The following is a 21900-nucleotide window of genomic DNA, read 5'->3' as shown; positions in this document are numbered from 1 at the left end:
GATGGTGTCACTGACTGAACAAGGCGCTGCGCAGGTGCCGTGGCTCAGTCAGTTAAACGCCTGTCTAGTAAACAAGAGATCGTGAGTTCGAATCTCACCGGTGCCTCGAGAGTCAAGACAAACGGCTCTCTAGTTTTTTGTTTTCGAAGTTTACTTCGAAATACTTCTGTTGGTGTCACTCCCTGAACAAGACGCTGCGCAGGCGCCGTGGCTTAGTTGGTTAAAGCGCCTGTCTAGTAAACAGGAGATCGTGATTTCGAATATCACCGGTGCCTCGAGAGTCAAGACAAACGTCTCTCTACTTTTTTGTTTTCGAAGTCTAGTTCGAAATACTTCTGATGGTGTCACTGCCTGAACAAGACGCTGCGTAGGCGCCGTGGCTTAGTTGGTTAAAGCGCCTGTCTAGTAAACAGGAGATCATGAGTTCGAATCTCACCGGTGCCTCGAGAGTCAAGACAAACGTCTCTCTAGTTTTTTTGTTTTCGAAGTTTAGTTCGAAATACTTCTGATGGTGTCACTGCCTGAACAAGACGCTGCGCAGGCGCCGTGGCTTAGTTAGTTAAAGCGCCTGTCTAGTAAACAGGAGATCGTGAGTTCGAATCTCACTGGTGCCTCGGGAGTCAAGACTAACGTCTCTCTAGTTTTTTGTGTTCGAACATTCATGACTTCTTTGCGCAAACACGTACACGGACACAAGGAAAAGAGGCAAACAACACGGGCGCCCGTGTTGTTTGCCTCTTTTCCTTGTGTCCGTGTACGTGTTTGCGCAAAGAAGTCATGATCGAGTACGAACTCGCCCAACTTTCAGTACTTTTGTTTTCGAAGTTTAGTTCGAAATACTTCTGATGGTGTCACTGCCTGAACAAGACGCTGCGAAGGCGCCGTGGCTTATTTGGTTCAAGCGCCTGTCTAGTAAACCAGAGATCGTGAGTTCGAATCTCACCGGTGCCTCGAGAGTCAAGACAAACATCTCTCTAGTTTTTTTTTTGTTTTCGAAGTATAGTTCGAAATACTTCAGATGGTGTCACTGCCTGAACAAGACGCTGCGCAGGCGCCGTGGCTTAGTTAGTTAAAGAGCTTGTCTAGTAAACAGGAGATCGTGAGTTCGAATCTCACCGGTTCCTCGGGAGTCAAGACTAACGTCTCTCTAGTTTTTTGTTTTCGAAGTTTAGTTCAAAATACTTCTGATGGTGTCACTGCCTGAACAAGACGCTGCACAGGTGCCGTGGCTTAGTTGGTTAAAGCGCCTGTCTAGTAAGCAGGAGATCGTGAGTTCAAATCTCACCGGTGCCTCGATAGTCAAGACAAACATCTCTCTAGCTTCTTGTTTTCGAAGTTTAGTTCGAAATACTTCTGATGGTGTCACTGCCTGAACAACAGGCTGCGCAGGCACCGTGGCTTAGTTGGTTAAAGCGCCTGTCTAGTAAACAGGAGATCATGAGTTCGAATCTCACCGGTGCCTCGAGAGTCAAGACAAATGTCTCTCTAGTTTTTTGTTTTCGAAGTTTAGTTCGAAATACTTCTGATGGTGTCACTGCTGAACAAGACGCTGCGCAGGCGCGGTGGCTTAGTTAGTTAAAGCGCCTGTCTAGTAAACAGGAGATCGTGAGTTCGAATCTCACCGGTGCCTCGGGAGTCAAGACTAACGTCTCTCTATTTTTTATTTTTCGAACATTTTTGACTTCTTTGCGCAAACACTTACATGGACACATGGAAAAGAGGCAAACAACACGGGCGCCCGTGTTGTTTGCCTCTTTTCCTTGTGTCCGTGTACGTGTTTGCGCAAAGAAGTCATGATCGAGTACCAACTCGCCTAACTTTCAGTACTTTTGTTTTCGAAGTTTAGTTCGAAATACTTCTGATGGTGTCACTGCCTGAACAAAACGCTGCGCAGGCACCGTGGCTTAGTCCTGTCTAGTAAACAGGAGATCGTGAGTTCGAATCGCACCGGTGCCTCGAGAGTCAAGACTAACGTCTCTCTAGTTTTTTGTTTTCGAAGTTTAGTTCGAAATACTTCTGATGGTGTCACTGCTGAACAAGACGCTGCGCAGGCGCCGTGGCTTAGTTAGTTAAAGCGCCTGTCTAGTAAACAGGAGATCGTGAGTTCGAATCTCACCGGTGCCTCGGGAGTCAAGACTAACGTCTCTCTATTTTTTTGTTTTCGAACATTCATGACTTCTTTGCGCAAACACTTACACGGACACATGGAAAAGAGGCAAACAACACGGGCGCCCGTGTTGTTTGCCTCTTTTCCTTGTGTCCGTGTACGTGTTTGCGCAAAGAAGTCATCATCGAGTACGAACTCGCCCAACTTTCAGTACTTTTGTTTTCGAAGTTTAGTTCGAAATACTTCTGATGGTGTCACTGCCTGAACAAGACGCTGCGCAGGCGCCATGGCTTATTTGGTTAAAGCGCCTGTATAGTAAACCGGAGATCGTGAGTTCGAATCTCACCAGTGCCTCGAGAGTCAAGACAAACGTCTCTCTAGTTTTTTTGTTTTCGAAGTATAGTTCGAAATACTTCAGATGGTGTCACTGCCTGAACAAGACGCTGCGCAGGCGCAGTGGCTTAGTTAGTTAAAGCGCCTGTCTAGTAAACAGGAGATCGTGAGTTCGAATATCACCGGTGCCTCGGGAGTCAAGACTAACGTCCCTCTAGTTTTTTGTTTTCGAAGTTTAGTTCGAAATACTTCTGATGGTGTCACTGCCTGAACAAGACGCTGCACAGGTGCCGTGGCTTAGTTGGTTAAAGCGCCTGTCTAGTAAACAGGAGATCATGAGTTCGAATCTCACCGGTGCCTCGAGAGTCAAGACAAACGTCTCTCTAGCTTTTTGTTTTCGAAGTTTAGTTCGAAATACTTCTGATGGTGTCACTGCCTCAACAACAGGCTGCGCAGGCGCCGTGGCTTAGTTGGTTAAAGCACCTGTCTAGTAAACAGAAGATTATGAGTTCGAATCTCACCAGTGCCTCGAGAGTCAAGACTAACGTCCCTCTAGTTTTTTGTTTTCGAAGTATAGTTCGAAATACTTCTGATGGTGTCACTTCCTGAACAAGACGCTGCAGACGCCGTGGCTTAGTTAGTTAAAGCGCCTGTCTGGTAAACAGGAGATCGTGAGGTCGAATCTCACCGGTGCCTCGGGAGTCAAGACTGACGTCTCTCTAGTTTTTGGTTTCGAACATTCATGACTTTTTTGCGCAAACACGTACACGGACACAAGGAAAAGAGGCAAACAACACGGGCGCCCGTGTTGTTTGCCTCTTTTCCTTGTGTCCGTGTACGTCTTTGCGCAAAGAAGTCATGATCGAGTACCAACTCGCCTAACTTTCAGTACTTTTGTTTTCGAAGTTTAGTTCGAAATACTTCTGATGGTGTCAATGCCTGAACAAAACGCTGCGCAGGCACCGTGGCTTTGTCCTGTCTAGTAAACAGGAGATCGTGAGTTCGAATCGCACCGGTGCCTCGAGAGTCAAGACTAACGTCTCTCTAGTTTTTTTGTTTTCGAAGTACAGTTCGAAATACTTCTGATGGTGTCACTGCCTGAACAAGACGCTGTGCAGGCGCTGTGGCTTAGTTAGTTAAAGCGCCTGTCTAGTAAACAGGAGATCGTGAGTTCGAATCTCACCGGTGCCTCGGGAGTCAAGACTAACGTCTCTCTAGTTTTTTGTTTTCGAACATTTATGACTTCTTTGCGCAAACACGTACACAGACACAAGGAAAAGAGGCAAACAACACGGGCGCCCGTGTTGTTTGCCTCTTTTCCTTGTGTCCGTGTACGTGTTTGCGCAAAGAAGTCATGATCGAGTACGAACTCGCCCAACTTTCAGTACTTTTGTTTTCGAAGTTTAGTTCGAAACACTTCTGATGGTGTCACTGCCTGAACAAGACGCTGCGCAGGCGCCGTGGCTTATTTGGTTCAAGCGCCTGTCTAGTATACCAGAGATCGTGAGTTCGAATCTCACCGGTGCCTCGAGAGTCAAGACAAACATCTCTCTAGTTTTTTTTGTTTTCGAAGTATAGTTCGAAATACTTCAGATGGTGTCACTGCCTGAACAAGACGCTGCGCAGGCGCCGTGGCTTAGTTAGTTAAAGAGCTTGTCTAGTAAACAGGAGATCGTGAGTTCGAATCTCACCGGTTCCTCGGGAGTCAAGACTAACGTCTCTCTAGTTTTTTGTTTTCGAAGTTTAGTTCAAAATACTTCTGATGGTGTCACTGTCTGAACAAGACGCTGCACAGGTGCCGTGGCTTAGTTGGTTAAAGCGCCTGTCTAGTAAGCAGGAGATCGTGAGTTCAAATCTCACCGGTGCCTCGAGAGTCAAGACAAACATCTCTCTAGCTTCTTGTTTTCGAAGTTTAGATCGAAATACTTCTGATGGTGTCACTGCCTGAACAACAGGCTGCGCAGGCGCCGTGGCTTAGTTGGTTAAAGCGCCTGTCTAGTAAACAGAAGATTATGAGTTCGAATCTCACCGGTGCCTCGAGAGTCGAGACTAACATCTCTCTAGTTTTTTTTTGTTTTCGAAGTTTAGTTAGAAATACTTCTGATGGTGTCACTGCCTGAACACGACGCTGCGCAGGCGCCGTGGCTTAGTTGGTTAAACCGCCTGTCTAGTAAACAGGAGATCGTGGGTTCGAATCTCACCGGTGCCTCGAGAGTCAAGACTAACGTCTCTCTAGTTTTTTTGTTTTCAAAGTTTAGTTCGAAATACTTCTGATGGTGTCACTGCCTGAACAAGACGCTGTGCAGGTGCCGTGGCTTAGTTGGATAAAGCGCCTGTCTAGTAAACAGGAGATCGTGAGTTCGAATCTCACCGGTGCCTCGAGAGTCAAGAAAAACGTCTCTCTAGCTTTTTGTTCTCGAAGTTTAGTTAGAAATACTTCTGATGGTGTCAATGCCTGAACAAGACGCCGCGCAGGCGCCGTGGCTTAGTTGGTTAAACCGCCTGTCTAGTAAACAGGAGATTGTGAGTTCGAATATCACCGGTGCCTCGAGAGTCAAGACTAACGTCTCTCTAGTTTTTGTTTTCGAATATTCATGACTTTTTTGCGCAAACACGTACATGGACACAAGCAAAAGAGGCAAACAACAGGGGCGCCCGTGTTGTTTGCCTCTTCTTCTTGTGTCCGTGTACGTCTTTGCGCAAAGAAGTCATGATCGAGTACCAACTCGCCCAACTTTCAGTACTTTTGTTTTCGAAGTATAGTTCGAAATACTTCTGATGGTGTCACTGCCTGAACAAGACGCTGCGCAGGCGCTGTGGCTTAGTTAGTTAAAGCGCCTGTCTAGTAAACAGGAAATCGTGAGTTCGAAGCTCACCGGTGCCTCGGGAGTCCAGACTAACGTCTCTCCAGTTTTTTGTTTTCGAAGTTTATTTCGAAATACTTTTGATGGTGTCACTGCCCGAAGAAGGTGCTGCGCAGGCGCTGTGGCTTAGTTGGTTAAAGCGCCTGTCCAGTAAACAGGAGATCGTGAGTTCGAATCTCACCGGTGCCTTGAGAGTCAAGACAAACCTTTCTCTAGTTTTTTGTTTTCGAAGTTTAGTTCAAAATACTTCTGATGGCGTCACTGCCTGAACAAGACGCTGCGCAGGCGCCATGGCTTAGTTGGTTAAAGCGCCTGTCTAGTAAACAGGAGATCATGAGTTCGAATCTCACCGGTGCCTCGAGAGTCAAGGCAACCGTCTCTCTAGTTTTTTGTTTTCGATGTTTATTTCGAAATTCTTCTGATGATGTGACTGCCTTAACAAGACGCTGCGCAGGCGCGGTGGCTTAGTTGGTTAAAGCGCCTGTCTAGTGAACAGGAGATCGTGAGTTCGAATCTCACCGGTGCCTCGACAGTGAAGACTAACGTCTCTCTAGTTTTTTTGTTTTCGAAGTATAGTTCCAAATACTTCTGATGGTGTCACTGCCTGAACAAAACGCTGCGCAGGCGCCGTGGCTTCTCTAGTTAAAGCGCCTGTCTAGTAAACAGGAGATCGTGAGTTCGAAACTCACCGGTGCCTCGAGAGTAAAGACAAATATCTCTCTAGTTTTTTGTTTTTGAAGTATAATTTAAAATGCTTCTAATGGTGTCACTGCCTGAAGAAGATGCTGCGCAGTCACCGTGTCTTAGTTTGTTATCTCACCTGTCTAGTAAACAGGAGATAGTGAGCTCGAATCTCACCGGTACCTCGAGAGACAGGACAAATTTCTTTGTAATTTTTTGTTTTCGAAGTATAGTTCGAAATACTTCTAATGGTGTCACTGCCTCAACGAGACGCCGCGCAGGCGCTATCGCTTAGTTGGTTAAAGCGCCTGCCTAGTAAACAAGAAATCGTGAGTTCGAATCTCACCGGTGCCTCGAGATTAAAGACAAACGTCTCTCTAGTTTTTTGTTTTCGAAGTTTAGTTCGAAATACTTCTGATGGTGTCACTGCCTGAACAAGACGCTGCGCAGGCGCCGATGCTTCTTTAGTTAAAGCGCCTGTCTAGTAAACAGGAGATCGTGAGTTCGAATCTCACCAGTGCCTCGAGAGTCAAGACAAACGTCTCTCTAGTTTTTTGTTTTCGAAGTTTAGTTCGAAATACTTCTGACGGTGTCACTGCCTGAGCAAGACGCTGCGCAGGCGCCGTGGCTTAGTTGGTTAAAGCGCCTGTCTAGTAAACAGGACATCATGAGTTCGAATCTCACCGGTGCCTCGAGAGTCAAGACAAACATCTCTCTAGCTTTTTGTTTTCGAAGTTTAGTTCGAAATACTTCTGATGGTGTCACTGACTGAACAAGGCGCTGCGCAGGTGCCGTGGCTCAGTCAGTTAAACGCCTGTCTAGTAAACAAGAGATCGTGAGTTCGAATCTCACCGGTGCCTCGAGAGTCAAGACAAACGGCTCTCTAGTTTTTTGTTTTCGAAGTTTACTTCGAAATACTTCTGTTGGTGTCACTCCCTGAACAAGACGCTGCGCAGGCGCCGTGGCTTAGTTGGTTAAAGCGCCTGTCTAGTAAACAGGAGATCGTGATTTCGAATATCACCGGTGCCTCGAGAGTCAAGACAAACGTCTCTCTACTTTTTTGTTTTCGAAGTCTAGTTCGAAATACTTCTGATGGTGTCACTGCCTGAACAAGACGCTGCGTAGGCGCCGTGGCTTAGTTGGTTAAAGCGCCTGTCTAGTAAACAGGAGAACATGAGTTCGAATCTCACCGGTGCCTCGAGAGTCAAGACAAACGTCTCTCTAGTTTTTTTGTTTTCGAAGTTTAGTTCGAAATACTTCTGATGGTGTCACTGCCTGAACAAGACGCTGCGCAGGCGCCGTGGCTTAGTTAGTTAAAGCGCCTGTCTAGTAAACAGGAGATCGTGAGTTCGAATCTCACTGGTGCCTCGGGAGTCAAGACTAACATCTCTCTAGTTTTTTGTGTTCGAACATTCATGACTTCTTTGCGCAAACACGTACACGGACACAAGGAAAAGAGGCAAACAACACGGGCGCCCGTGTTGTTTGCCTCTTTTCCTTGTGTCCGTGTACGTGTTTGCGCAAAGAAGTCATGATCGAGTACGAACTCGCCCAACTTTCAGTACTTTTGTTTTCGAAGTTTAGTTCGAAATACTTCTGATGGTGTCACTGCCTGAACAAGACGCTGCGAAGGCGCCGTGGCTTATTTGGTTCAAGCGCCTGTCTAGTAAACCAGAGATCGTGAGTTCGAATTTCACCGGTGCCTCGAGAGTCAAGACAAACATCTCTCTAGTTTTTTTTTGTTTTCGAAGTATAGTTCGAAATACTTCAGATGGTGTCACTGCCTGAACAAGACGCTGCGCAGGCGCCGTGGCTTAGTTAGTTAAAGAGCTTGTCTAGTAAACAGGAGATCGTGAGTTCGAATCTCACCGGTTCCTCGGGAGTCAAGACTAAAGTCTCTCTAGTTTTTTGTTTTCGAAGTTTAGTTCAAAATACTTCTGATGGTGTCACTGCCTGAACAAGACGCTGCACAGGTGCCGTGGCTTAGTTGGTTAAAGCGCCTGTCTAGTAAGCAGGAGATCGTGAGTTCAAATCTCACCGGTGCCTCGATAGTCAAGACAAACATCTCTCTAGCTTCTTGTTTTCGAAGTTTAGTTCGAAATACTTCTGATGGTGTCACTGCCTGAACAACAGGCTGCGCAGGCGCCGTGGCTTAGTTGGTTAAAGCGCCTGTCTAGTAAACAGTAGATCATGAGTTCGAATCTCACCGGTGCCTCGAGAGTCAAGACAAATGTCTCTCTAGTTTTTTGTTTTCGAAGTTTAGTTCGAAATACTTCTGATGGTGTCACTGCCTGAACAAGACGCTGCGCAGGCGCTGTGGCTTAGTTAGTTAAAGCGCCTGTCTAGTAAACAGGAGATCGTGAGTTCGAATCTCACTGGTGCCTCGGGAGTCAAGACTAACGTCTCTCTAGTTTTTTGTGTTCGAACATTCATGACTTCTTTGCGCAAACACGTACACGGACACAAGGAAAAGAGGCAAACAAAACGGGCGCCCGTGTTGTTTGCCTCTTTTCCTTGTGTCCGTGTACGTGTTTGCGCAAAGAAGTCATGATCGAGTACCAACTCGCCCAACTTTCAGTACTTTTGTTTTCGAAGTTTAGTTCGAAATACTTCTGATGGTGTCACTGCCTGAACAAGACGCTGCGCAGGCGCCGTGGCTTATTTGGTTCAAGCGCCTGTCTAGTAAACCAGAGATCGTGAGTTCGAATCTCACCGGTGCCTCGAGAGTCAAGACAAACATCTCTCTAGTTTTTTTTTGTTTTCGAAGTATAGTTCGAAATACTTCAGATGGTGTCACTGCCTGAACAAGACGCTGCGCAGGCGCCGTGGCTTAGTTAGTTAAAGAGCTTGTCTAGTAAACAGGAGATCGTGAGTTCGAATCTCACCGGTTCCTCGGGAGTCAAGACTAAAGTCTCTCTAGTTTTTTGTTTTCGAAGTTTAGTTCAAAATACTTCTGATGGTGTCACTGCCTGAACAAGACGCTGCACAGGTGCCGTGGCTTAGTTGGTTAAAGCGCCTGTCTAGTAAGCAGGAGATCGTGAGTTCAAATCTCACCGGTGCCTCGATAGTCAAGACAAACATCTCTCTAGCTTCTTGTTTTCGAAGTTTAGTTCGAAATACTTCTGATGGTGTCACTGCCTGAACAACAGGCTGCGCAGGCGCCGTGGCTTAGTTGGTTAAAGCGCCTGTCTAGTAAACAGGAGATCATGAGTTCGAATCTCACCGGTGCCTCGAGAGTCAAGACAAATGTCTCTCTCGTTTTTTGTTTTCGAAGTTTAGTTCGAAATACTTCTGATGGTGTCACTGCCTGAACAAGACGCTGCGCAGGCGCCGTGGCTTAGTTAGTTAAAGCGCCTGTCTAGTAAACAGGAGATCGTGAGTTCGAATCTCACTGGTGCCTCGGGAGTCAAGACTAACGTCTCTCTAGTTTTTTGTGTTCGAACATTCATGACTTCTTTGCGCAAACACGTACACGGACACAAGGAAAAGAGGCAAACAAAACGGGCGCCCGTGTTGTTTGCCTCTTTTCCTTGTGTCCGTGTACGTGTTTGCGCAAAGAAGTCATGATCGAGTACCAACTCGCCCAACTTTCAGTACTTTTGTTTTCGAAGTTTAGTTCGAAATACTTCTGATGGTGTCGCTGCCTGAACAAGACGCTGCGCAGGCGCCGTGGCTTATTTGGTTCAAGCGCCTGTCTAGTAAACCAGAGATCGTGAGTTCGAATCTCACCGGTGCCTCGAGAGTCAAGACAAACATCTCTCTAGTTTTTTTTGTTTTCGAAGTATAGTTCGAAATACTTCAGACGGTGTCACTGCCTGAACAATACGCTGCGCAGGCGCCGTGGCTTAGTTAGTTAAAGAGCTTGTCTAGTAAACAGGAGATCGTGAGTTCGAATCTCACCGGTTCCTCGGGAGTCAAGACTAACGTCTCTCTAGTTTTTTGTTTTCGAAGTTTAGTTCAAAATACTTCTGATGGTGTCACTGCCTGAACAAGACGCTGCACAGGTGCCGTGGCTTAGTTGGTTAAAGCGCCTGTCTAGTAAGCAGGAGATCGTGAGTTCAAATCTCACCGGTGCCTCGAGAGTCAAGACAAACATCTCTCTAGCTTCTTGTTTTCGAAGTTTAGTTCGAAATACTTCTGATGGTGTCACTGCCTGAACAACAGGCTGCGCAGGCGCCGTGGCTTAGTTGGTTAAAGCGCCTGTCTAGTAAACAGAAGATTATGAGTTCGAATCTCACCGGTGCCTCGAGAGTCGAGACTAACGTCTCTCTAGTTTTTTTTTGTTTTCGAAGTTTAGTTAGAAATACTTCTGATGGTGTCACTGCCTGAACAAGACGCTGCGCAGGCGCCGTGGCTTAGTTGGTTAAACCGCCTGTCAAGTAAACAGGAGATCGTGGGTTCGAATCTCACCGGTGCCTCGAGAGTCAAGACAAACGTCTCTCTAGTTTTTTTGTTTTCGAAGTTTAGTTCGAAATACTTCTGATGGTGTCACTGCCTGAACAAGACGCTGCGCAGGCGCCGTGGCTTAGTTAGTTAAAGCGCCTGTCTAGTAAACAGGAGATCGTGAGTTCGAATCTCACTGGTGCCTCGGGAGTCAAGACTAACGTCTCTCTAGTTTTTTTTGTTCGAACATTCATGACTTCTTTGCGCAAACACGTACACGGACACAAGGAAAAGAGGCAAACAACACGGGCGCCCGTGTTGTTTGCCTCTTTTCCTTGTGTCCGTGTACGTGTTTGCGCAAAGAAGTCATGATCGAGTACGAACTCGCCCAACTTTCAGTACTTTTGTTTTCGAAGTTTAGTTCGAAATACTTCTGATGGTGTCACTGCCTGAACAAGACGCTGCGAAGGCGCCGTGGCTTATTTGGTTCAAGCGCCTGTCTAGTAAACCAGAGATCGTGAGTTCGAATCTCACCGGTGCCTCGAGAGTCAAGACAAACATCTCTCTAGTTTTTTTTTGTTTTCGAAGTATAGTTCGAAATACTTCAGATGGTGTCACTGCCTGAACAAGACGCTGCGCAGGCGCCGTGGCTTAGTTAGTTAAAGAGCTTGTCTAGTAAACAGGAGATCGTGAGTTCGAATCTCACCGGTTCCTCGGGAGTCAAGACTAACGTCTCTCTAGTTTTTTGTTTTCGAAGTTTAGTTCAAAATACTTCTGATGGTGTCACTGCCTGAACAAGACGCTGCACAGGTGCCGTGGCTTAGTTGGTTAAAGCGCCTGTCTAGTAAGCAGGAGATCGTGAGTTCAAATCTCACCGGTGCCTCGATAGTCAAGACAAACATCTCTCTAGCTTCTTGTTTTCGAAGTTTAGTTCGAAATACTTCTGATGGTGTCACTGCCTGAACAAGACGCTGCGCAGGCGCCGTGGCTTATTTGGTTCAAGCGCCTGTCTAGTAAACCAGAGATCGTGAGTTCGAATCTCACCGGTGCCTCGAGAGTCAAGACAAACATCTCTCTAGTTTTTTTTGTTTTCGAAGTATAGTTCGAAATACTTCAGACGGTGTCACTGCCTGAACAATACGCTGCGCAGGCGCCGTGGCTTAGTTAGTTAAAGAGCTTGTCTAGTAAACAGGAGATCGTGAGTTCGAATCTCACCGGTTCCTCGGGAGTCAAGACTAACGTCTCTCTAGTTTTTTGTTTTCGAAGTTTAGTTCGAAATACTTCTGATGGTGTCACTGCCTGAACAAGACGCTGCGCAGGCGCCGATGCTTCTTTAGTTAAAGCGCCTGTCTAGTAAACAGGAGATCGTGAGTTCGAATCTCACCGGTGCCTCGAGAGTCAAGACAAACGTCTCTCTAGTTTTTTGTTTTCGAAGTTTAGTTCGAAATACTTCTGATGGTGTCACTGCCTGAGCAAGACGCTGCGCAGGCGCCGTGGCTTAAGTGGTTAAAGCGCCTGTCTAGTAAACAGGACATCATGAGTTCGAATCTCACCGGTGCCTCGAGAGTCAAGACAAACATCTCTCTAGCTTTTTGTTTTCGAAGTTTAGTTCGAAATACTTCTGATGGTGTCACTGACTGAACAAGGCGCTGCGCAGGTGCCGTGGCTCAGTCAGTTAAACGCCTGTCTAGTAAACAAGAGATCGTGAGTTCGAATCTCACCGGTGCCTCGAGAGTCAAGACAAACGGCTCTCTAGTTTTTTGTTTTCGAAGTTTACTTCGAAATACTTGTGTTGGTGTCACTGCCTGAACAAGACGCTGCGCAGGCGCCGTGGCTTAGTTGGTTAAAGCGCCTGTCTAGTAAACAGGTGATCATGAGTTCGAATCTCACCGGTGCCTCGAGAGTCAAGACAAACGTCTCTCTAGTTTTTTGTTTTCGAAGTTTAGTTCGAAATACTTCTGATGGTGTCACTGCCTGAACAAGACGCTGCGCAGGCGCCGTGGCTTAGTTAGTTAAAGCGCCTGTCTAGTAAACAGGAGATCGTGAGTTCGAATCTCACTGGTGCCTCGGGAGTCAAGACTAACGTCTCTCTAGTTTTTTGTGTTCGAACATTCATGACTTCTTTGCGCAAACACGTACACGGACACAAGGAAAAGAGGCAAACAACACGGGCGCCCGTGTTGTTTCCCTCTTTTCCTTGTGTCCGTGTACGTGTTTGCGCAAAGAAGTCATGATCGAGTACGAACTCGCCCAACTTTCAGTACTTTTGTTTTCGAAGTTTAGTTCGAAATACTTCTGATGGTGTCACTGCCTGAACAAGACGCTGCGCAGGCGCCGTGGCTTATTTGGTTCAAGCGCCTGTCTAGTAAACCGGAGATCGTGAGTTCGAATTTCACCGGTGCCTCGAGAGTCAAGACAAACGGCTCTCTAGTTTTCTGTTTTCGAAGTTTACTTCGAAACGCTTCTGATGGTGTCACTGCCTGAACAAGACGCTGCGCAGGCGCCGTGGCTTAGTTGGTTAAAGCGCCTGTCTAGTAAACAGGAGATCGTGAGTTCGAATATCACCGGTGCCTCGAGAGTCAAGACAAACGTCTCTCTACTTTTTTGTTTTCGAAGTTTAGTTCGAAATACTTCTGATGGTGTGACTGCTGAACAAGACGCTGCGCAGGCGCCGTGGCTTAGTTAGTTAAAGCGCCTGTCTCGTAAACAGGAGATCGTGAGTTCGAATCTCACCGGTGCCTCGGGAGTCAAGACTAACGTCTCTCTATTTTTTGTTTTCGAACATTCATGACTTCTTTGCGCAAACACATACACGGACACATGGAAAAGAGGCAAACAACACGGGCGCCCATGTTGTTTGCCTCTTTTCCTTGTGTCCGTGTACGTGTTTGCGCAAAGAAGTCATGATCGAGTACGAACTCGCCCAACTTTCAGTACTTTTGTTTTCTAAGTTTAGTTCTAAATACTTCTGATGGTGTCACTGCCTGAACAAGACGCTGCGCAGGCGCCATGGCTTATTTGGTTAAAGCGCCTGTCTAGTAAACCGGAGATCGTGAGTTCGAATCTCACCAGTGCCTCGAGAGTCAAGACAAACGTCTCTCTAGTTTTTTTGTTTTCGAAGTATAGTTCGAAATACTTCAGATGGTGTCACTGCCTGAACAAGACGCTGCGCAGGCGCCGTGGCTTAGTTAGTTAAAGCGCCTGTCTAGTAAACAGGAGATCGTGAGTTCGAATCTCACCGGTGCCTCGGGAGTCAAGACTAACGTCTCTCTAGTTTTTTGTTTTCGAAGTTTAGTTCGAAATACTTCTGATGGTGTCACTGCCTGAACAAGACGCTGTACAGGTGCCGTGGCTTAGTTGGTTAAAGCACCTGTCTAGTAAACAGGAGATCATGAGTTCGAATCTCACCGGTGCCTCGAGAGTCAAGACAAACATCTCTCTAGCTTTTTGTTTTCGAAGTTTAGTTCGAAATACTTCTGATGGTGTCACTGCCTGAACAAGACGCTGCAGACGCCGTGGCTTAGTTAGTTAAAGCGCCTGTCTGGTAAACAGGAGATCGTGAGGTCGAATCTCACCGGTGCCTCGGGAGTCAAGACTGACGTCTCTCTAGTTTTTTGTTTTCGAACATTCATGACTTTTTTGCGCAAACACGTACACGGACACAAGGAAAAGAGGCAAACAACACGGGCGCCCGTGTTGTTTGCCTCTTTTCCTTGTGTCCGTGTACGTCTTTGCGCAAAGAAGTCATGATCGAGTACCAACTCGCCCAACTTTCAGTACTTTTGTTTTCGAAGTTTAGTTCGAAATACTTCTGATGGTGTCACTGCTTGAACAAAACGCTGCGCAGGCACCGTGGCTTAGTCCTGTCTAGTAAACAGGAGATCGTGAGTTCGAATCGCACCGGTGCCTCGAGAGTCAAGACTAACGTCTCTCTAGTTTTTTTGTTTTCGAAGTATAGTTCCAAATACTTCTGATGGTGTCACTGCCTGAACAAAACGCTGCGCAGGCGCCGTGGCTTCTCTAGTTAAAGCGCCTGTCTAGTAAACAGGAGATCGTGAGTTCGAAACTCACCGGTGCCTCGAGAGTAAAGACAAATATCTCTCTAGTTTTTTGTTTTTGAAGTATAATTTAAAATGCTTCTAATGGTGTCACTGCCTGAAGAAGATGCTGCGCAGTCACCGTGTCTTAGTTTGTTATCTCACCTGTCTAGTAAACAGGAGATAGTGAGCTCGAATCTCACCGGTACCTCGAGAGACAGGACAAATTTCTTTGTAATTTTTTGTTTTCGAAGTATAGTTCGAAATACTTCTAATGGTGTCACTGCCTCAACGAGACGCCGCGCAGGCGCTATCGCTTAGTTGGTTAAAGCGCCTGCCTAGTAAACAAGAAATCGTGAGTTCGAATCTCACCGGTGCCTCGAGATTAAAGACAAACGTCTCTCTAGTTTTTTGTTTTCGAAGTTTAGTTCGAAATACTTCTGATGGTGTCACTGCCTGAACAAGACGCTGCGCAGGCGCCGATGCTTCTTTAGTTAAAGCGCCTGTCTAGTAAACAGGAGATCGTGAGTTCGAATCTCACCAGTGCCTCGAGAGTCAAGACAAACGTCTCTCTAGTTTTTTGTTTTCGAAGTTTAGTTCGAAATACTTCTGACGGTGTCACTGCCTGAGCAAGACGCTGCGCAGGCGCCGTGGCTTAGTTGGTTAAAGCGCCTGTCTAGTAAACAGGACATCATGAGTTCGAATCTCACCGGTGCCTCGAGAGTCAAGACAAACATCTCTCTAGCTTTTTGTTTTCGAAGTTTAGTTCGAAATACTTCTGATGGTGTCACTGACTGAACAAGGCGCTGCGCAGGTGCCGTGGCTCAGTCAGTTAAACGCCTGTCTAGTAAACAAGAGATCGTGAGTTCGAATCTCACCGGTGCCTCGAGAGTCAAGACAAACGGCTCTCTAGTTTTTTGTTTTCGAAGTTTACTTCGAAATACTTCTGTTGGTGTCACTCCCTGAACAAGACGCTGCGCAGGCGCCGTGGCTTAGTTGGTTAAAGCGCCTGTCTAGTAAACAGGAGATCGTGATTTCGAATATCACCGGTGCCTCGAGAGTCAAGACAAACGTCTCTCTACTTTTTTGTTTTCGAAGTCTAGTTCGAAATACTTCTGATGGTGTCACTGCCTGAACAAGACGCTGCGTAGGCGCCGTGGCTTAGTTGGTTAAAGCGCCTGTCTAGTAAACAGGAGAACATGAGTTCGAATCTCACCGGTGCCTCGAGAGTCAAGACAAACGTCTCTCTAGTTTTTTTGTTTTCGAAGTTTAGTTCGAAATACTTCTGATGGTGTCACTGCCTGAACAAGACGCTGCGCAGGCGCCGTGGCTTAGTTAGTTAAAGCGCCTGTCTAGTAAACAGGAGATCGTGAGTTCGAATCTCACTGGTGCCTCGGGAGTCAAGACTAACATCTCTCTAGTTTTTTGTGTTCGAACATTCATGACTTCTTTGCGCAAACACGTACACGGACACAAGGAAAAGAGGCAAACAACACGGGCGCCCGTGTTGTTTGCCTCTTTTCCTTGTGTCCGTGTACGTGTTTGCGCAAAGAAGTCATGATCGAGTACGAACTCGCCCAACTTTCAGTACTTTTGTTTTCGAAGTTTAGTTCGAAATACTTCTGATGGTGTCACTGCCTGAACAAGACGCTGCGAAGGCGCCGTGGCTTATTTGGTTCAAGCGCCTGTCTAGTAAACCAGAGATCGTGAGTTCGAATTTCACCGGTGCCTCGAGAGTCAAGACAAACATCTCTCTAGTTTTTTTTTGTTTTCGAAGTATAGTTCGAAATACTTCAGATGGTGTCACTGCCTGAACAAGACGCTGCGCAGGCGCCGTGGCTTAGTTAGTTAAAGAGCTTGTCTAGTAAACAGGAGATCGTGAGTTCGAATCTCACCGTTTCCTCGGGAGTCAAGACTAAAGTCTCTCTAGTTTTTTGTTTTCGAAGTTTAGTTCAAAATACTTCTGATGGTGTCACTGCCTGAACAAGACGCTGCACAGGTGCCGTGGCTTAGTTGGTTAAAGCGCCTGTCTAGTAAGCAGGAGATCGTGAGTTCAAATCTCACCGGTGCCTCGATAGTCAAGACAAACATCTCTCTAGCTTCTTGTTTTCGAAGTTTAGTTCGAAATACTTCTGATGGTGTCACTGCCTGAACAACAGGCTGCGCAGGCGCCGTGGCTTAGTTGGTTAAAGCGCCTGTCTAGTAAACAGGAGATCATGAGTTCGAATCTCACCGGTGCCTCGAGAGTCAAGACAAATGTCTCTCTAGTTTTTTGTTTTCGAAGTTTAGTTCGAAATACTTCTGATGGTGTCACTGCCTGAACAAGACGCTGCGCAGGCGCTGTGGCTTAGTTAGTTAAAGCGCCTGTCTAGTAAACAGGAGATCGTGAGTTCGAATCTCACTGGTGCCTCGGGAGTCAAGACTAACGTCTCTCTAGTTTTTTGTGTTCGAACATTCATGACTTCTTTGCGCAAACACGTACACGGACACAAGGAAAAGAGGCAAACAAAACGGGCGCCCGTGTTGTTTGCCTCTTTTCCTTGTGTCCGTGTACGTGTTTGCGCAAAGAAGTCATGATCGAGTACCAACTCGCCCAACTTTCAGTACTTTTGTTTTCGAAGTTTAGTTCGAAATACTTCTGATGGTGTCACTGCCTGAACAAGACGCTGCGCAGGCGCCGTGGCTTATTTGGTTCAAGCGCCTGTCTAGTAAACCAGAGATCGTGAGTTCGAATCTCACCGGTGCCTCGAGAGTCAAGACAAACATCTCTCTAGTTTTTTTTTGTTTTCGAAGTATAGTTCGAAATACTTCAGATGGTGTCACTGCCTGAACAAGACGCTGCGCAGGCGCCGTGGCTTAGTTAGTTAAAGAGCTTGTCTAGTAAACAGGAGATCGTGAGTTCGAATCTCACCGGTTCCTCGGGAGTCAAGACTAAAGTCTCTCTAGTTTTTTGTTTTCGAAGTTTAGTTCAAAATACTTCTGATGGTGTCACTGCCTGAACAAGACGCTGCACAGGTGCCGTGGCTTAGTTGGTTAAAGCGCCTGTCTAGTAAGCAGGAGATCGTGAGTTCAAATCTCACCGGTGCCTCGATAGTCAAGACAAACATCTCTCTAGCTTCTTGTTTTCGAAGTTTAGTTCGAAATACTTCTGATGGTGTCACTGCCTGAACAACAGGCTGCGCAGGCGCCGTGGCTTAGTTGGTTAAAGCGCCTGTCTAGTAAACAGGAGATCATGAGTTCGAATCTCACCGGTGCCTCGAGAGTCAAGACAAATGTCTCTCTAGTTTTTTGTTTTCGAAGTTTAGTTCGAAATACTTCTGATGGTGTCACTGCCTGAACAAGACGCTGCGCAGGCGCCGTGGCTTAGTTAGTTAAAGCGCCTGTCTAGTAAACAGGAGATCGTGAGTTCGAATCTCACTGGTGCCTCGGGAGTCAAGACTAACGTCTCTCTAGTTTTTTGTGTTCGAACATTCATGACTTCTTTGCGCAAACACGTACACGGACACAAGGAAAAGAGGCAAACAAAACGGGCGCCCGTGTTGTTTGCCTCTTTTCCTTGTGTCCGTGTACGTGTTTGCGCAAAGAAGTCATGATCGAGTACCAACTCGCCCAACTTTCAGTACTTTTGTTTTCGAAGTTTAGTTCGAAATACTTCTGATGGTGTCGCTGCCTGAACAAGACGCTGCGCAGGCGCCGTGGCTTATTTGGTTCAAGCGCCTGTCTAGTAAACCAGAGATCGTGAGTTCGAATCTCACCGGTGCCTCGAGAGTCAAGACAAACATCTCTCTAGTTTTTTTTGTTTTCGAAGTATAGTTCGAAATACTTCAGACGGTGTCACTGCCTGAACAATACGCTGCGCAGGCGCCGTGGCTTAGTTAGTTAAAGAGCTTGTCTAGTAAACAGGAGATCGTGAGTTCGAATCTCACCGGTTCCTCGGGAGTCAAGACTAACGTCTCTCTAGTTTTTTGTTTTCGAAGTTTAGTTCAAAATACTTCTGATGGTGTCACTGCCTGAACAAGACGCTGCACAGGTGCCGTGGCTTAGTTGGTTAAAGCGCCTGTCTAGTAAGCAGGAGATCGTGAGTTCAAATCTCACCGGTGCCTCGAGAGTCAAGACAAACATCTCTCTAGCTTCTTGTTTTCGAAGTTTAGTTCGAAATACTTCTGATGGTGTCACTGCCTGAACAACAGGCTGCGCAGGCGCCGTGGCTTAGTTGGTTAAAGCGCCTGTCTAGTAAACAGAAGATTATGAGTTCGAATCTCACCGGTGCCTCGAGAGTCGAGACTAACGTCTCTCTAGTTTTTTTTTGTTTTCGAAGTTTAGTTAGAAATACTTCTGATGGTGTCACTGCCTGAACAAGACGCTGCGCAGGCGCCGTGGCTTAGTTGGTTAAACCGCCTGTCAACTAAACAGGAGATCGTGGGTTCGAATCTCACCGGTGCCTCGAGAGTCAAGACAAACGTCTCTCTAGTTTTTTTGTTTTCGAAGTTTAGTTCGAAATACTTCTGATGGTGTCACTGCCTGAACAAGACGCTGCGCAGGCGCCGTGGCTTAGTTAGTTAAAGCGCCTGTCTAGTAAACAGGAGATCGTGAGTTCGAATCTCACTGGTGCCTCGGGAGTCAAGACTAACGTCTCTCTAGTTTTTTTTGTTCGAACATTCATGACTTCTTTGCGCAAACACGTACACGGACACAAGGAAAAGAGGCAAACAACACGGGCGCCCGTGTTGTTTGCCTCTTTTCCTTGTGTCCGTGTACGTGTTTGCGCAAAGAAGTCATGATCGAGTACGAACTCGCCCAACTTTCAGTACTTTTGTTTTCGAAGTTTAGTTCGAAATACTTCTGATGGTGTCACTGCCTGAACAAGACGCTGCGAAGGCGCCGTGGCTTATTTGGTTCAAGCGCCTGTCTAGTAAACCAGAGATCGTGAGTTCCAATCTCACCGGTGCCTCGAGAGTCAAGACAAACATCTCTCTAGTTTTTTTTTGTTTTCGAAGTATAGTTCGAAATACTTCAGATGGTGTCACTGCCTGAACAAGACGCTGCGCAGGCGCCGTGGCTTAGTTAGTTAAAGAGCTTGTCTAGTAAACAGGAGATCGTGAGTTCGAATCTCACCGGTTCCTCGGGAGTCAAGACTAACGTCTCTCTAGTTTTTTGTTTTCGAAGTTTAGTTCAAAATACTTCTGATGGTGTCACTGCCTGAACAAGACGCTGCACAGGTGCCGTGGCTTAGTTGGTTAAAGCGCCTGTCTAGTAAGCAGGAGATCGTGAGTTCAAATCTCACCGGTGCCTCGATAGTCAAGACAAACATCTCTCTAGCTTCTTGTTTTCGAAGTTTAGTTCGAAATACTTCTGATGGTGTCACTGCCTGAACAAGACGCTGCGCAGGCGCCGTGGCTTATTTGGTTCAAGCGCCTGTCTAGTAAACCAGAGATCGTGAGTTCGAATCTCACCGGTGCCTCGAGAGTCAAGACAAACATCTCTCTAGTTTTTTTTGTTTTCGAAGTATAGTTCGAAATACTTCAGACGGTGTCACTGCCTGAACAATACGCTGCGCAGGCGCCGTGGCTTAGTTAGTTAAAGAGCTTGTCTAGTAAACAGGAGATCGTGAGTTCGAATCTCACCGGTTCCTCGGGAGTCAAGACTAACGTCTCTCTAGTTTTTTGTTTTCGAAGTTTAGTTCGAAATACTTCTGATGGTGTCACTGCCTGAACAAGACGCTGCGCAGGCGCCGATGCTTCTTTAGTTAAAGCGCCTGTCTAGTAAACAGGAGATCGTGAGTTCGAATCTCACCGGTGCCTCGAGAGTCAAGACAAACGTCTCTCTAGTTTTTTGTTTTCGAAGTTTAGTTCGAAATACTTCTGATGGTGTCACTGCCTGAGCAAGACGCTGCGCAGGCGCCGTGGCTTAGTTGGTTAAAGCGCCTGTCTAGTAAACAGGACATCATGAGTTCGAATCTCACCGGTGCCTCGAGAGTCAAGACAAACATCTCTCTAGCTTTTTGTTTTCGAAGTTTAGTTCGAAATACTTCTGATGGTGTCACTGACTGAACAAGGCGCTGCGCAGGTGCCGTGGCTCAGTCAGTTAAACGCCTGTCTAGTAAACAAGAGATCGTGAGTTCGAATCTCACCGGTGCCTCGAGAGTCAAGACAAACGGCTCTCTAGTTTTTTGTTTTCGAAGTTTACTTCGAAATACTTGTGTTGGTGTCACTGCCTGAACAAGACGCTGCGCAGGCGCCGTGGCTTAGTTGGTTAAAGCGCCTGTCTAGTAAACAGGTGATCATGAGTTCGAATCTCACCGGTGCCTCGAGAGTCAAGACAAACGTCTCTCTAGTTTTTTGTTTTCGAAGTTTAGTTCGAAATACTTCTGATGGTGTCACTGCCTGAACAAGACGCTGCGCAGGCGCCGTGGCTTAGTTAGTTAAAGCGCCTGTCTAGTAAACAGGAGATCGTGAGTTCGAATCTCACTGGTGCCTCGGGAGTCAAGACTAACGTCTCTCTAGTTTTTTGTGTTCGAACATTCATGACTTCTTTGCGCAAACACGTACACGGACACAAGGAAAAGAGGCAAACAACACGGGCGCCCATGTTGTTTCCCTCTTTTCCTTGTGTCCGTGTACGTGTTTGCGCAAAGAAGTCATGATCGAGTACGAACTCGCCCAACTTTCAGTACTTTTGTTTTCGAAGTTTAGTTCGAAATACTTCTGATGGTGTCACTGCCTGAACAAGACGCTGCGCAGGCGCCGTGGCTTATTTGGTTCAAGCGCCTGTCTAGTAAACCGGAGATCGTGAGTTCGAATTTCACCGGTGCCTCGAGAGTCAAGACAAACGGCTCTCTAGTTTTCTGTTTTCGAAGTTTACTTCGAAACGCTTCTGATGGTGTCACTGCCTGAACAAGACGCTGCGCAGGCGCCGTGGCTTAGTTGGTTAAAGCGCCTGTCTAGTAAACAGGAGATCGTGAGTTCGAATATCACCGGTGCCTCGAGAGTCAAGACAAACGTCTCTCTACTTTTTTGTTTTCGAAGTTTAGTTCGAAATACTTCTGATGGTGTGACTGCTGAACAAGACGCTGCGCAGGCGCCGTGGCTTAGTTAGTTAAAGCGCCTGTCTCGTAAACAGGAGATCGTGAGTTCGAATCTCACCGGTGCCTCGGGAGTCAAGACTAACGTCTCTCTATTTTTTGTTTTCGAACATTCATGACTTCTTTGCGCAAACACATACACGGACACATGGAAAAGAGGCAAACAACACGGGCGCCCGTGTTGTTTGCCTCTTTTCCTTGTGTCCGTGTACGTGTTTGCGCAAAGAAGTCATGATCGAGTACGAACTCGCCCAACTTTCAGTACTTTTGTTTTCTAAGTTTAGTTCTAAATACTTCTGATGGTGTCACTGCCTGAACAAGACGCTGCGCAGGCGCCATGGCTTATTTGGTTAAAGCGCCTGTCTAGTAAACCGGAGATCGTGAGTTCGAATCTCACCAGTGCCTCGAGAGTCA

The 21900-nt window shown here is 46.7% G+C and overlaps 51 non-coding genes across 51 annotated transcripts; all 51 read left to right on the top strand.

The window, feature by feature from the left end:
* Positions 1-201: 201 nt before the first annotated feature.
* TRNAT-AGU (transfer RNA threonine (anticodon AGU)) lies at positions 202-275 on the top strand. Its single transcript has one exon. It is a non-coding gene; the product is annotated as a tRNA-Thr (tRNA).
* A 95-nt stretch (positions 276-370) lies between these two features.
* On the top strand, positions 371-444 carry TRNAT-AGU (transfer RNA threonine (anticodon AGU)). The gene has a single exon. It is a non-coding gene; the product is annotated as a tRNA-Thr (tRNA).
* Positions 445-540: 96 nt separating this feature from the next.
* Positions 541-614, top strand: TRNAT-AGU (transfer RNA threonine (anticodon AGU)). Its single transcript has one exon. It is a non-coding gene; the product is annotated as a tRNA-Thr (tRNA).
* A 605-nt stretch (positions 615-1219) lies between these two features.
* Positions 1220-1293, top strand: TRNAT-AGU (transfer RNA threonine (anticodon AGU)). The gene has a single exon. It is a non-coding gene; the product is annotated as a tRNA-Thr (tRNA).
* A 95-nt stretch (positions 1294-1388) lies between these two features.
* Positions 1389-1462, top strand: TRNAT-AGU (transfer RNA threonine (anticodon AGU)). The gene has a single exon. It is a non-coding gene; the product is annotated as a tRNA-Thr (tRNA).
* Positions 1463-2050: 588 nt separating this feature from the next.
* Positions 2051-2124, top strand: TRNAT-AGU (transfer RNA threonine (anticodon AGU)). Its single transcript has one exon. It is a non-coding gene; the product is annotated as a tRNA-Thr (tRNA).
* A 602-nt stretch (positions 2125-2726) lies between these two features.
* Positions 2727-2800, top strand: TRNAT-AGU (transfer RNA threonine (anticodon AGU)). The gene has a single exon. It is a non-coding gene; the product is annotated as a tRNA-Thr (tRNA).
* Positions 2801-3557: 757 nt separating this feature from the next.
* TRNAT-AGU (transfer RNA threonine (anticodon AGU)) lies at positions 3558-3631 on the top strand. Its single transcript has one exon. It is a non-coding gene; the product is annotated as a tRNA-Thr (tRNA).
* A 603-nt stretch (positions 3632-4234) lies between these two features.
* Positions 4235-4308, top strand: TRNAT-AGU (transfer RNA threonine (anticodon AGU)). Its single transcript has one exon. It is a non-coding gene; the product is annotated as a tRNA-Thr (tRNA).
* Positions 4309-4575: 267 nt separating this feature from the next.
* TRNAT-AGU (transfer RNA threonine (anticodon AGU)) lies at positions 4576-4649 on the top strand. Its single transcript has one exon. It is a non-coding gene; the product is annotated as a tRNA-Thr (tRNA).
* Positions 4650-4745: 96 nt separating this feature from the next.
* On the top strand, positions 4746-4819 carry TRNAT-AGU (transfer RNA threonine (anticodon AGU)). The gene has a single exon. It is a non-coding gene; the product is annotated as a tRNA-Thr (tRNA).
* Positions 4820-5419: 600 nt separating this feature from the next.
* TRNAT-AGU (transfer RNA threonine (anticodon AGU)) lies at positions 5420-5493 on the top strand. Its single transcript has one exon. It is a non-coding gene; the product is annotated as a tRNA-Thr (tRNA).
* Positions 5494-5588: 95 nt separating this feature from the next.
* On the top strand, positions 5589-5662 carry TRNAT-AGU (transfer RNA threonine (anticodon AGU)). Its single transcript has one exon. It is a non-coding gene; the product is annotated as a tRNA-Thr (tRNA).
* Positions 5663-5757: 95 nt separating this feature from the next.
* TRNAT-AGU (transfer RNA threonine (anticodon AGU)) lies at positions 5758-5831 on the top strand. The gene has a single exon. It is a non-coding gene; the product is annotated as a tRNA-Thr (tRNA).
* A 772-nt stretch (positions 5832-6603) lies between these two features.
* On the top strand, positions 6604-6677 carry TRNAT-AGU (transfer RNA threonine (anticodon AGU)). Its single transcript has one exon. It is a non-coding gene; the product is annotated as a tRNA-Thr (tRNA).
* A 263-nt stretch (positions 6678-6940) lies between these two features.
* TRNAT-AGU (transfer RNA threonine (anticodon AGU)) lies at positions 6941-7014 on the top strand. The gene has a single exon. It is a non-coding gene; the product is annotated as a tRNA-Thr (tRNA).
* Positions 7015-7109: 95 nt separating this feature from the next.
* Positions 7110-7183, top strand: TRNAT-AGU (transfer RNA threonine (anticodon AGU)). Its single transcript has one exon. It is a non-coding gene; the product is annotated as a tRNA-Thr (tRNA).
* A 96-nt stretch (positions 7184-7279) lies between these two features.
* TRNAT-AGU (transfer RNA threonine (anticodon AGU)) lies at positions 7280-7353 on the top strand. The gene has a single exon. It is a non-coding gene; the product is annotated as a tRNA-Thr (tRNA).
* Positions 7354-7957: 604 nt separating this feature from the next.
* Positions 7958-8031, top strand: TRNAT-AGU (transfer RNA threonine (anticodon AGU)). Its single transcript has one exon. It is a non-coding gene; the product is annotated as a tRNA-Thr (tRNA).
* Positions 8032-8295: 264 nt separating this feature from the next.
* TRNAT-AGU (transfer RNA threonine (anticodon AGU)) lies at positions 8296-8369 on the top strand. The gene has a single exon. It is a non-coding gene; the product is annotated as a tRNA-Thr (tRNA).
* Positions 8370-8973: 604 nt separating this feature from the next.
* Positions 8974-9047, top strand: TRNAT-AGU (transfer RNA threonine (anticodon AGU)). The gene has a single exon. It is a non-coding gene; the product is annotated as a tRNA-Thr (tRNA).
* Positions 9048-9142: 95 nt separating this feature from the next.
* On the top strand, positions 9143-9216 carry TRNAT-AGU (transfer RNA threonine (anticodon AGU)). Its single transcript has one exon. It is a non-coding gene; the product is annotated as a tRNA-Thr (tRNA).
* Positions 9217-9311: 95 nt separating this feature from the next.
* On the top strand, positions 9312-9385 carry TRNAT-AGU (transfer RNA threonine (anticodon AGU)). Its single transcript has one exon. It is a non-coding gene; the product is annotated as a tRNA-Thr (tRNA).
* Positions 9386-9988: 603 nt separating this feature from the next.
* Positions 9989-10062, top strand: TRNAT-AGU (transfer RNA threonine (anticodon AGU)). The gene has a single exon. It is a non-coding gene; the product is annotated as a tRNA-Thr (tRNA).
* A 437-nt stretch (positions 10063-10499) lies between these two features.
* TRNAT-AGU (transfer RNA threonine (anticodon AGU)) lies at positions 10500-10573 on the top strand. Its single transcript has one exon. It is a non-coding gene; the product is annotated as a tRNA-Thr (tRNA).
* A 604-nt stretch (positions 10574-11177) lies between these two features.
* Positions 11178-11251, top strand: TRNAT-AGU (transfer RNA threonine (anticodon AGU)). Its single transcript has one exon. It is a non-coding gene; the product is annotated as a tRNA-Thr (tRNA).
* Positions 11252-12192: 941 nt separating this feature from the next.
* TRNAT-AGU (transfer RNA threonine (anticodon AGU)) lies at positions 12193-12266 on the top strand. The gene has a single exon. It is a non-coding gene; the product is annotated as a tRNA-Thr (tRNA).
* A 95-nt stretch (positions 12267-12361) lies between these two features.
* On the top strand, positions 12362-12435 carry TRNAT-AGU (transfer RNA threonine (anticodon AGU)). The gene has a single exon. It is a non-coding gene; the product is annotated as a tRNA-Thr (tRNA).
* A 432-nt stretch (positions 12436-12867) lies between these two features.
* Positions 12868-12941, top strand: TRNAT-AGU (transfer RNA threonine (anticodon AGU)). Its single transcript has one exon. It is a non-coding gene; the product is annotated as a tRNA-Thr (tRNA).
* Positions 12942-13035: 94 nt separating this feature from the next.
* TRNAT-CGU (transfer RNA threonine (anticodon CGU)) lies at positions 13036-13109 on the top strand. The gene has a single exon. It is a non-coding gene; the product is annotated as a tRNA-Thr (tRNA).
* A 432-nt stretch (positions 13110-13541) lies between these two features.
* Positions 13542-13615, top strand: TRNAT-AGU (transfer RNA threonine (anticodon AGU)). The gene has a single exon. It is a non-coding gene; the product is annotated as a tRNA-Thr (tRNA).
* A 95-nt stretch (positions 13616-13710) lies between these two features.
* Positions 13711-13784, top strand: TRNAT-AGU (transfer RNA threonine (anticodon AGU)). Its single transcript has one exon. It is a non-coding gene; the product is annotated as a tRNA-Thr (tRNA).
* Positions 13785-15049: 1265 nt separating this feature from the next.
* TRNAT-AGU (transfer RNA threonine (anticodon AGU)) lies at positions 15050-15123 on the top strand. Its single transcript has one exon. It is a non-coding gene; the product is annotated as a tRNA-Thr (tRNA).
* A 263-nt stretch (positions 15124-15386) lies between these two features.
* On the top strand, positions 15387-15460 carry TRNAT-AGU (transfer RNA threonine (anticodon AGU)). The gene has a single exon. It is a non-coding gene; the product is annotated as a tRNA-Thr (tRNA).
* A 95-nt stretch (positions 15461-15555) lies between these two features.
* On the top strand, positions 15556-15629 carry TRNAT-AGU (transfer RNA threonine (anticodon AGU)). Its single transcript has one exon. It is a non-coding gene; the product is annotated as a tRNA-Thr (tRNA).
* Positions 15630-15725: 96 nt separating this feature from the next.
* On the top strand, positions 15726-15799 carry TRNAT-AGU (transfer RNA threonine (anticodon AGU)). Its single transcript has one exon. It is a non-coding gene; the product is annotated as a tRNA-Thr (tRNA).
* Positions 15800-16403: 604 nt separating this feature from the next.
* Positions 16404-16477, top strand: TRNAT-AGU (transfer RNA threonine (anticodon AGU)). Its single transcript has one exon. It is a non-coding gene; the product is annotated as a tRNA-Thr (tRNA).
* Positions 16478-16572: 95 nt separating this feature from the next.
* TRNAT-AGU (transfer RNA threonine (anticodon AGU)) lies at positions 16573-16646 on the top strand. Its single transcript has one exon. It is a non-coding gene; the product is annotated as a tRNA-Thr (tRNA).
* Positions 16647-16741: 95 nt separating this feature from the next.
* Positions 16742-16815, top strand: TRNAT-AGU (transfer RNA threonine (anticodon AGU)). Its single transcript has one exon. It is a non-coding gene; the product is annotated as a tRNA-Thr (tRNA).
* A 604-nt stretch (positions 16816-17419) lies between these two features.
* On the top strand, positions 17420-17493 carry TRNAT-AGU (transfer RNA threonine (anticodon AGU)). Its single transcript has one exon. It is a non-coding gene; the product is annotated as a tRNA-Thr (tRNA).
* Positions 17494-17588: 95 nt separating this feature from the next.
* TRNAT-AGU (transfer RNA threonine (anticodon AGU)) lies at positions 17589-17662 on the top strand. The gene has a single exon. It is a non-coding gene; the product is annotated as a tRNA-Thr (tRNA).
* A 95-nt stretch (positions 17663-17757) lies between these two features.
* Positions 17758-17831, top strand: TRNAT-AGU (transfer RNA threonine (anticodon AGU)). The gene has a single exon. It is a non-coding gene; the product is annotated as a tRNA-Thr (tRNA).
* A 603-nt stretch (positions 17832-18434) lies between these two features.
* TRNAT-AGU (transfer RNA threonine (anticodon AGU)) lies at positions 18435-18508 on the top strand. The gene has a single exon. It is a non-coding gene; the product is annotated as a tRNA-Thr (tRNA).
* Positions 18509-18775: 267 nt separating this feature from the next.
* TRNAS-ACU (transfer RNA serine (anticodon ACU)) lies at positions 18776-18849 on the top strand. Its single transcript has one exon. It is a non-coding gene; the product is annotated as a tRNA-Ser (tRNA).
* Positions 18850-18945: 96 nt separating this feature from the next.
* Positions 18946-19019, top strand: TRNAT-AGU (transfer RNA threonine (anticodon AGU)). Its single transcript has one exon. It is a non-coding gene; the product is annotated as a tRNA-Thr (tRNA).
* A 604-nt stretch (positions 19020-19623) lies between these two features.
* TRNAT-AGU (transfer RNA threonine (anticodon AGU)) lies at positions 19624-19697 on the top strand. Its single transcript has one exon. It is a non-coding gene; the product is annotated as a tRNA-Thr (tRNA).
* A 604-nt stretch (positions 19698-20301) lies between these two features.
* Positions 20302-20375, top strand: TRNAT-AGU (transfer RNA threonine (anticodon AGU)). Its single transcript has one exon. It is a non-coding gene; the product is annotated as a tRNA-Thr (tRNA).
* A 263-nt stretch (positions 20376-20638) lies between these two features.
* Positions 20639-20712, top strand: TRNAT-AGU (transfer RNA threonine (anticodon AGU)). The gene has a single exon. It is a non-coding gene; the product is annotated as a tRNA-Thr (tRNA).
* Positions 20713-20807: 95 nt separating this feature from the next.
* On the top strand, positions 20808-20881 carry TRNAT-AGU (transfer RNA threonine (anticodon AGU)). Its single transcript has one exon. It is a non-coding gene; the product is annotated as a tRNA-Thr (tRNA).
* Positions 20882-21313: 432 nt separating this feature from the next.
* Positions 21314-21387, top strand: TRNAT-AGU (transfer RNA threonine (anticodon AGU)). Its single transcript has one exon. It is a non-coding gene; the product is annotated as a tRNA-Thr (tRNA).
* Positions 21388-21481: 94 nt separating this feature from the next.
* On the top strand, positions 21482-21555 carry TRNAT-CGU (transfer RNA threonine (anticodon CGU)). Its single transcript has one exon. It is a non-coding gene; the product is annotated as a tRNA-Thr (tRNA).
* The last annotated feature ends 345 nt before the right edge of the window (positions 21556-21900 follow it).

The sequence above is a fragment of the Rhipicephalus microplus genome, unplaced genomic scaffold, assembly GCF_043290135.1.
Source record: "Rhipicephalus microplus isolate Deutch F79 unplaced genomic scaffold, USDA_Rmic scaffold_62, whole genome shotgun sequence".
Lineage (NCBI taxonomy): Eukaryota > Metazoa > Arthropoda > Arachnida > Ixodida > Ixodidae > Rhipicephalus > Rhipicephalus microplus.
Note: the sequence above shows the minus strand (reverse complement) of the source record. Positions and strands in the feature narration are given on the sequence as shown.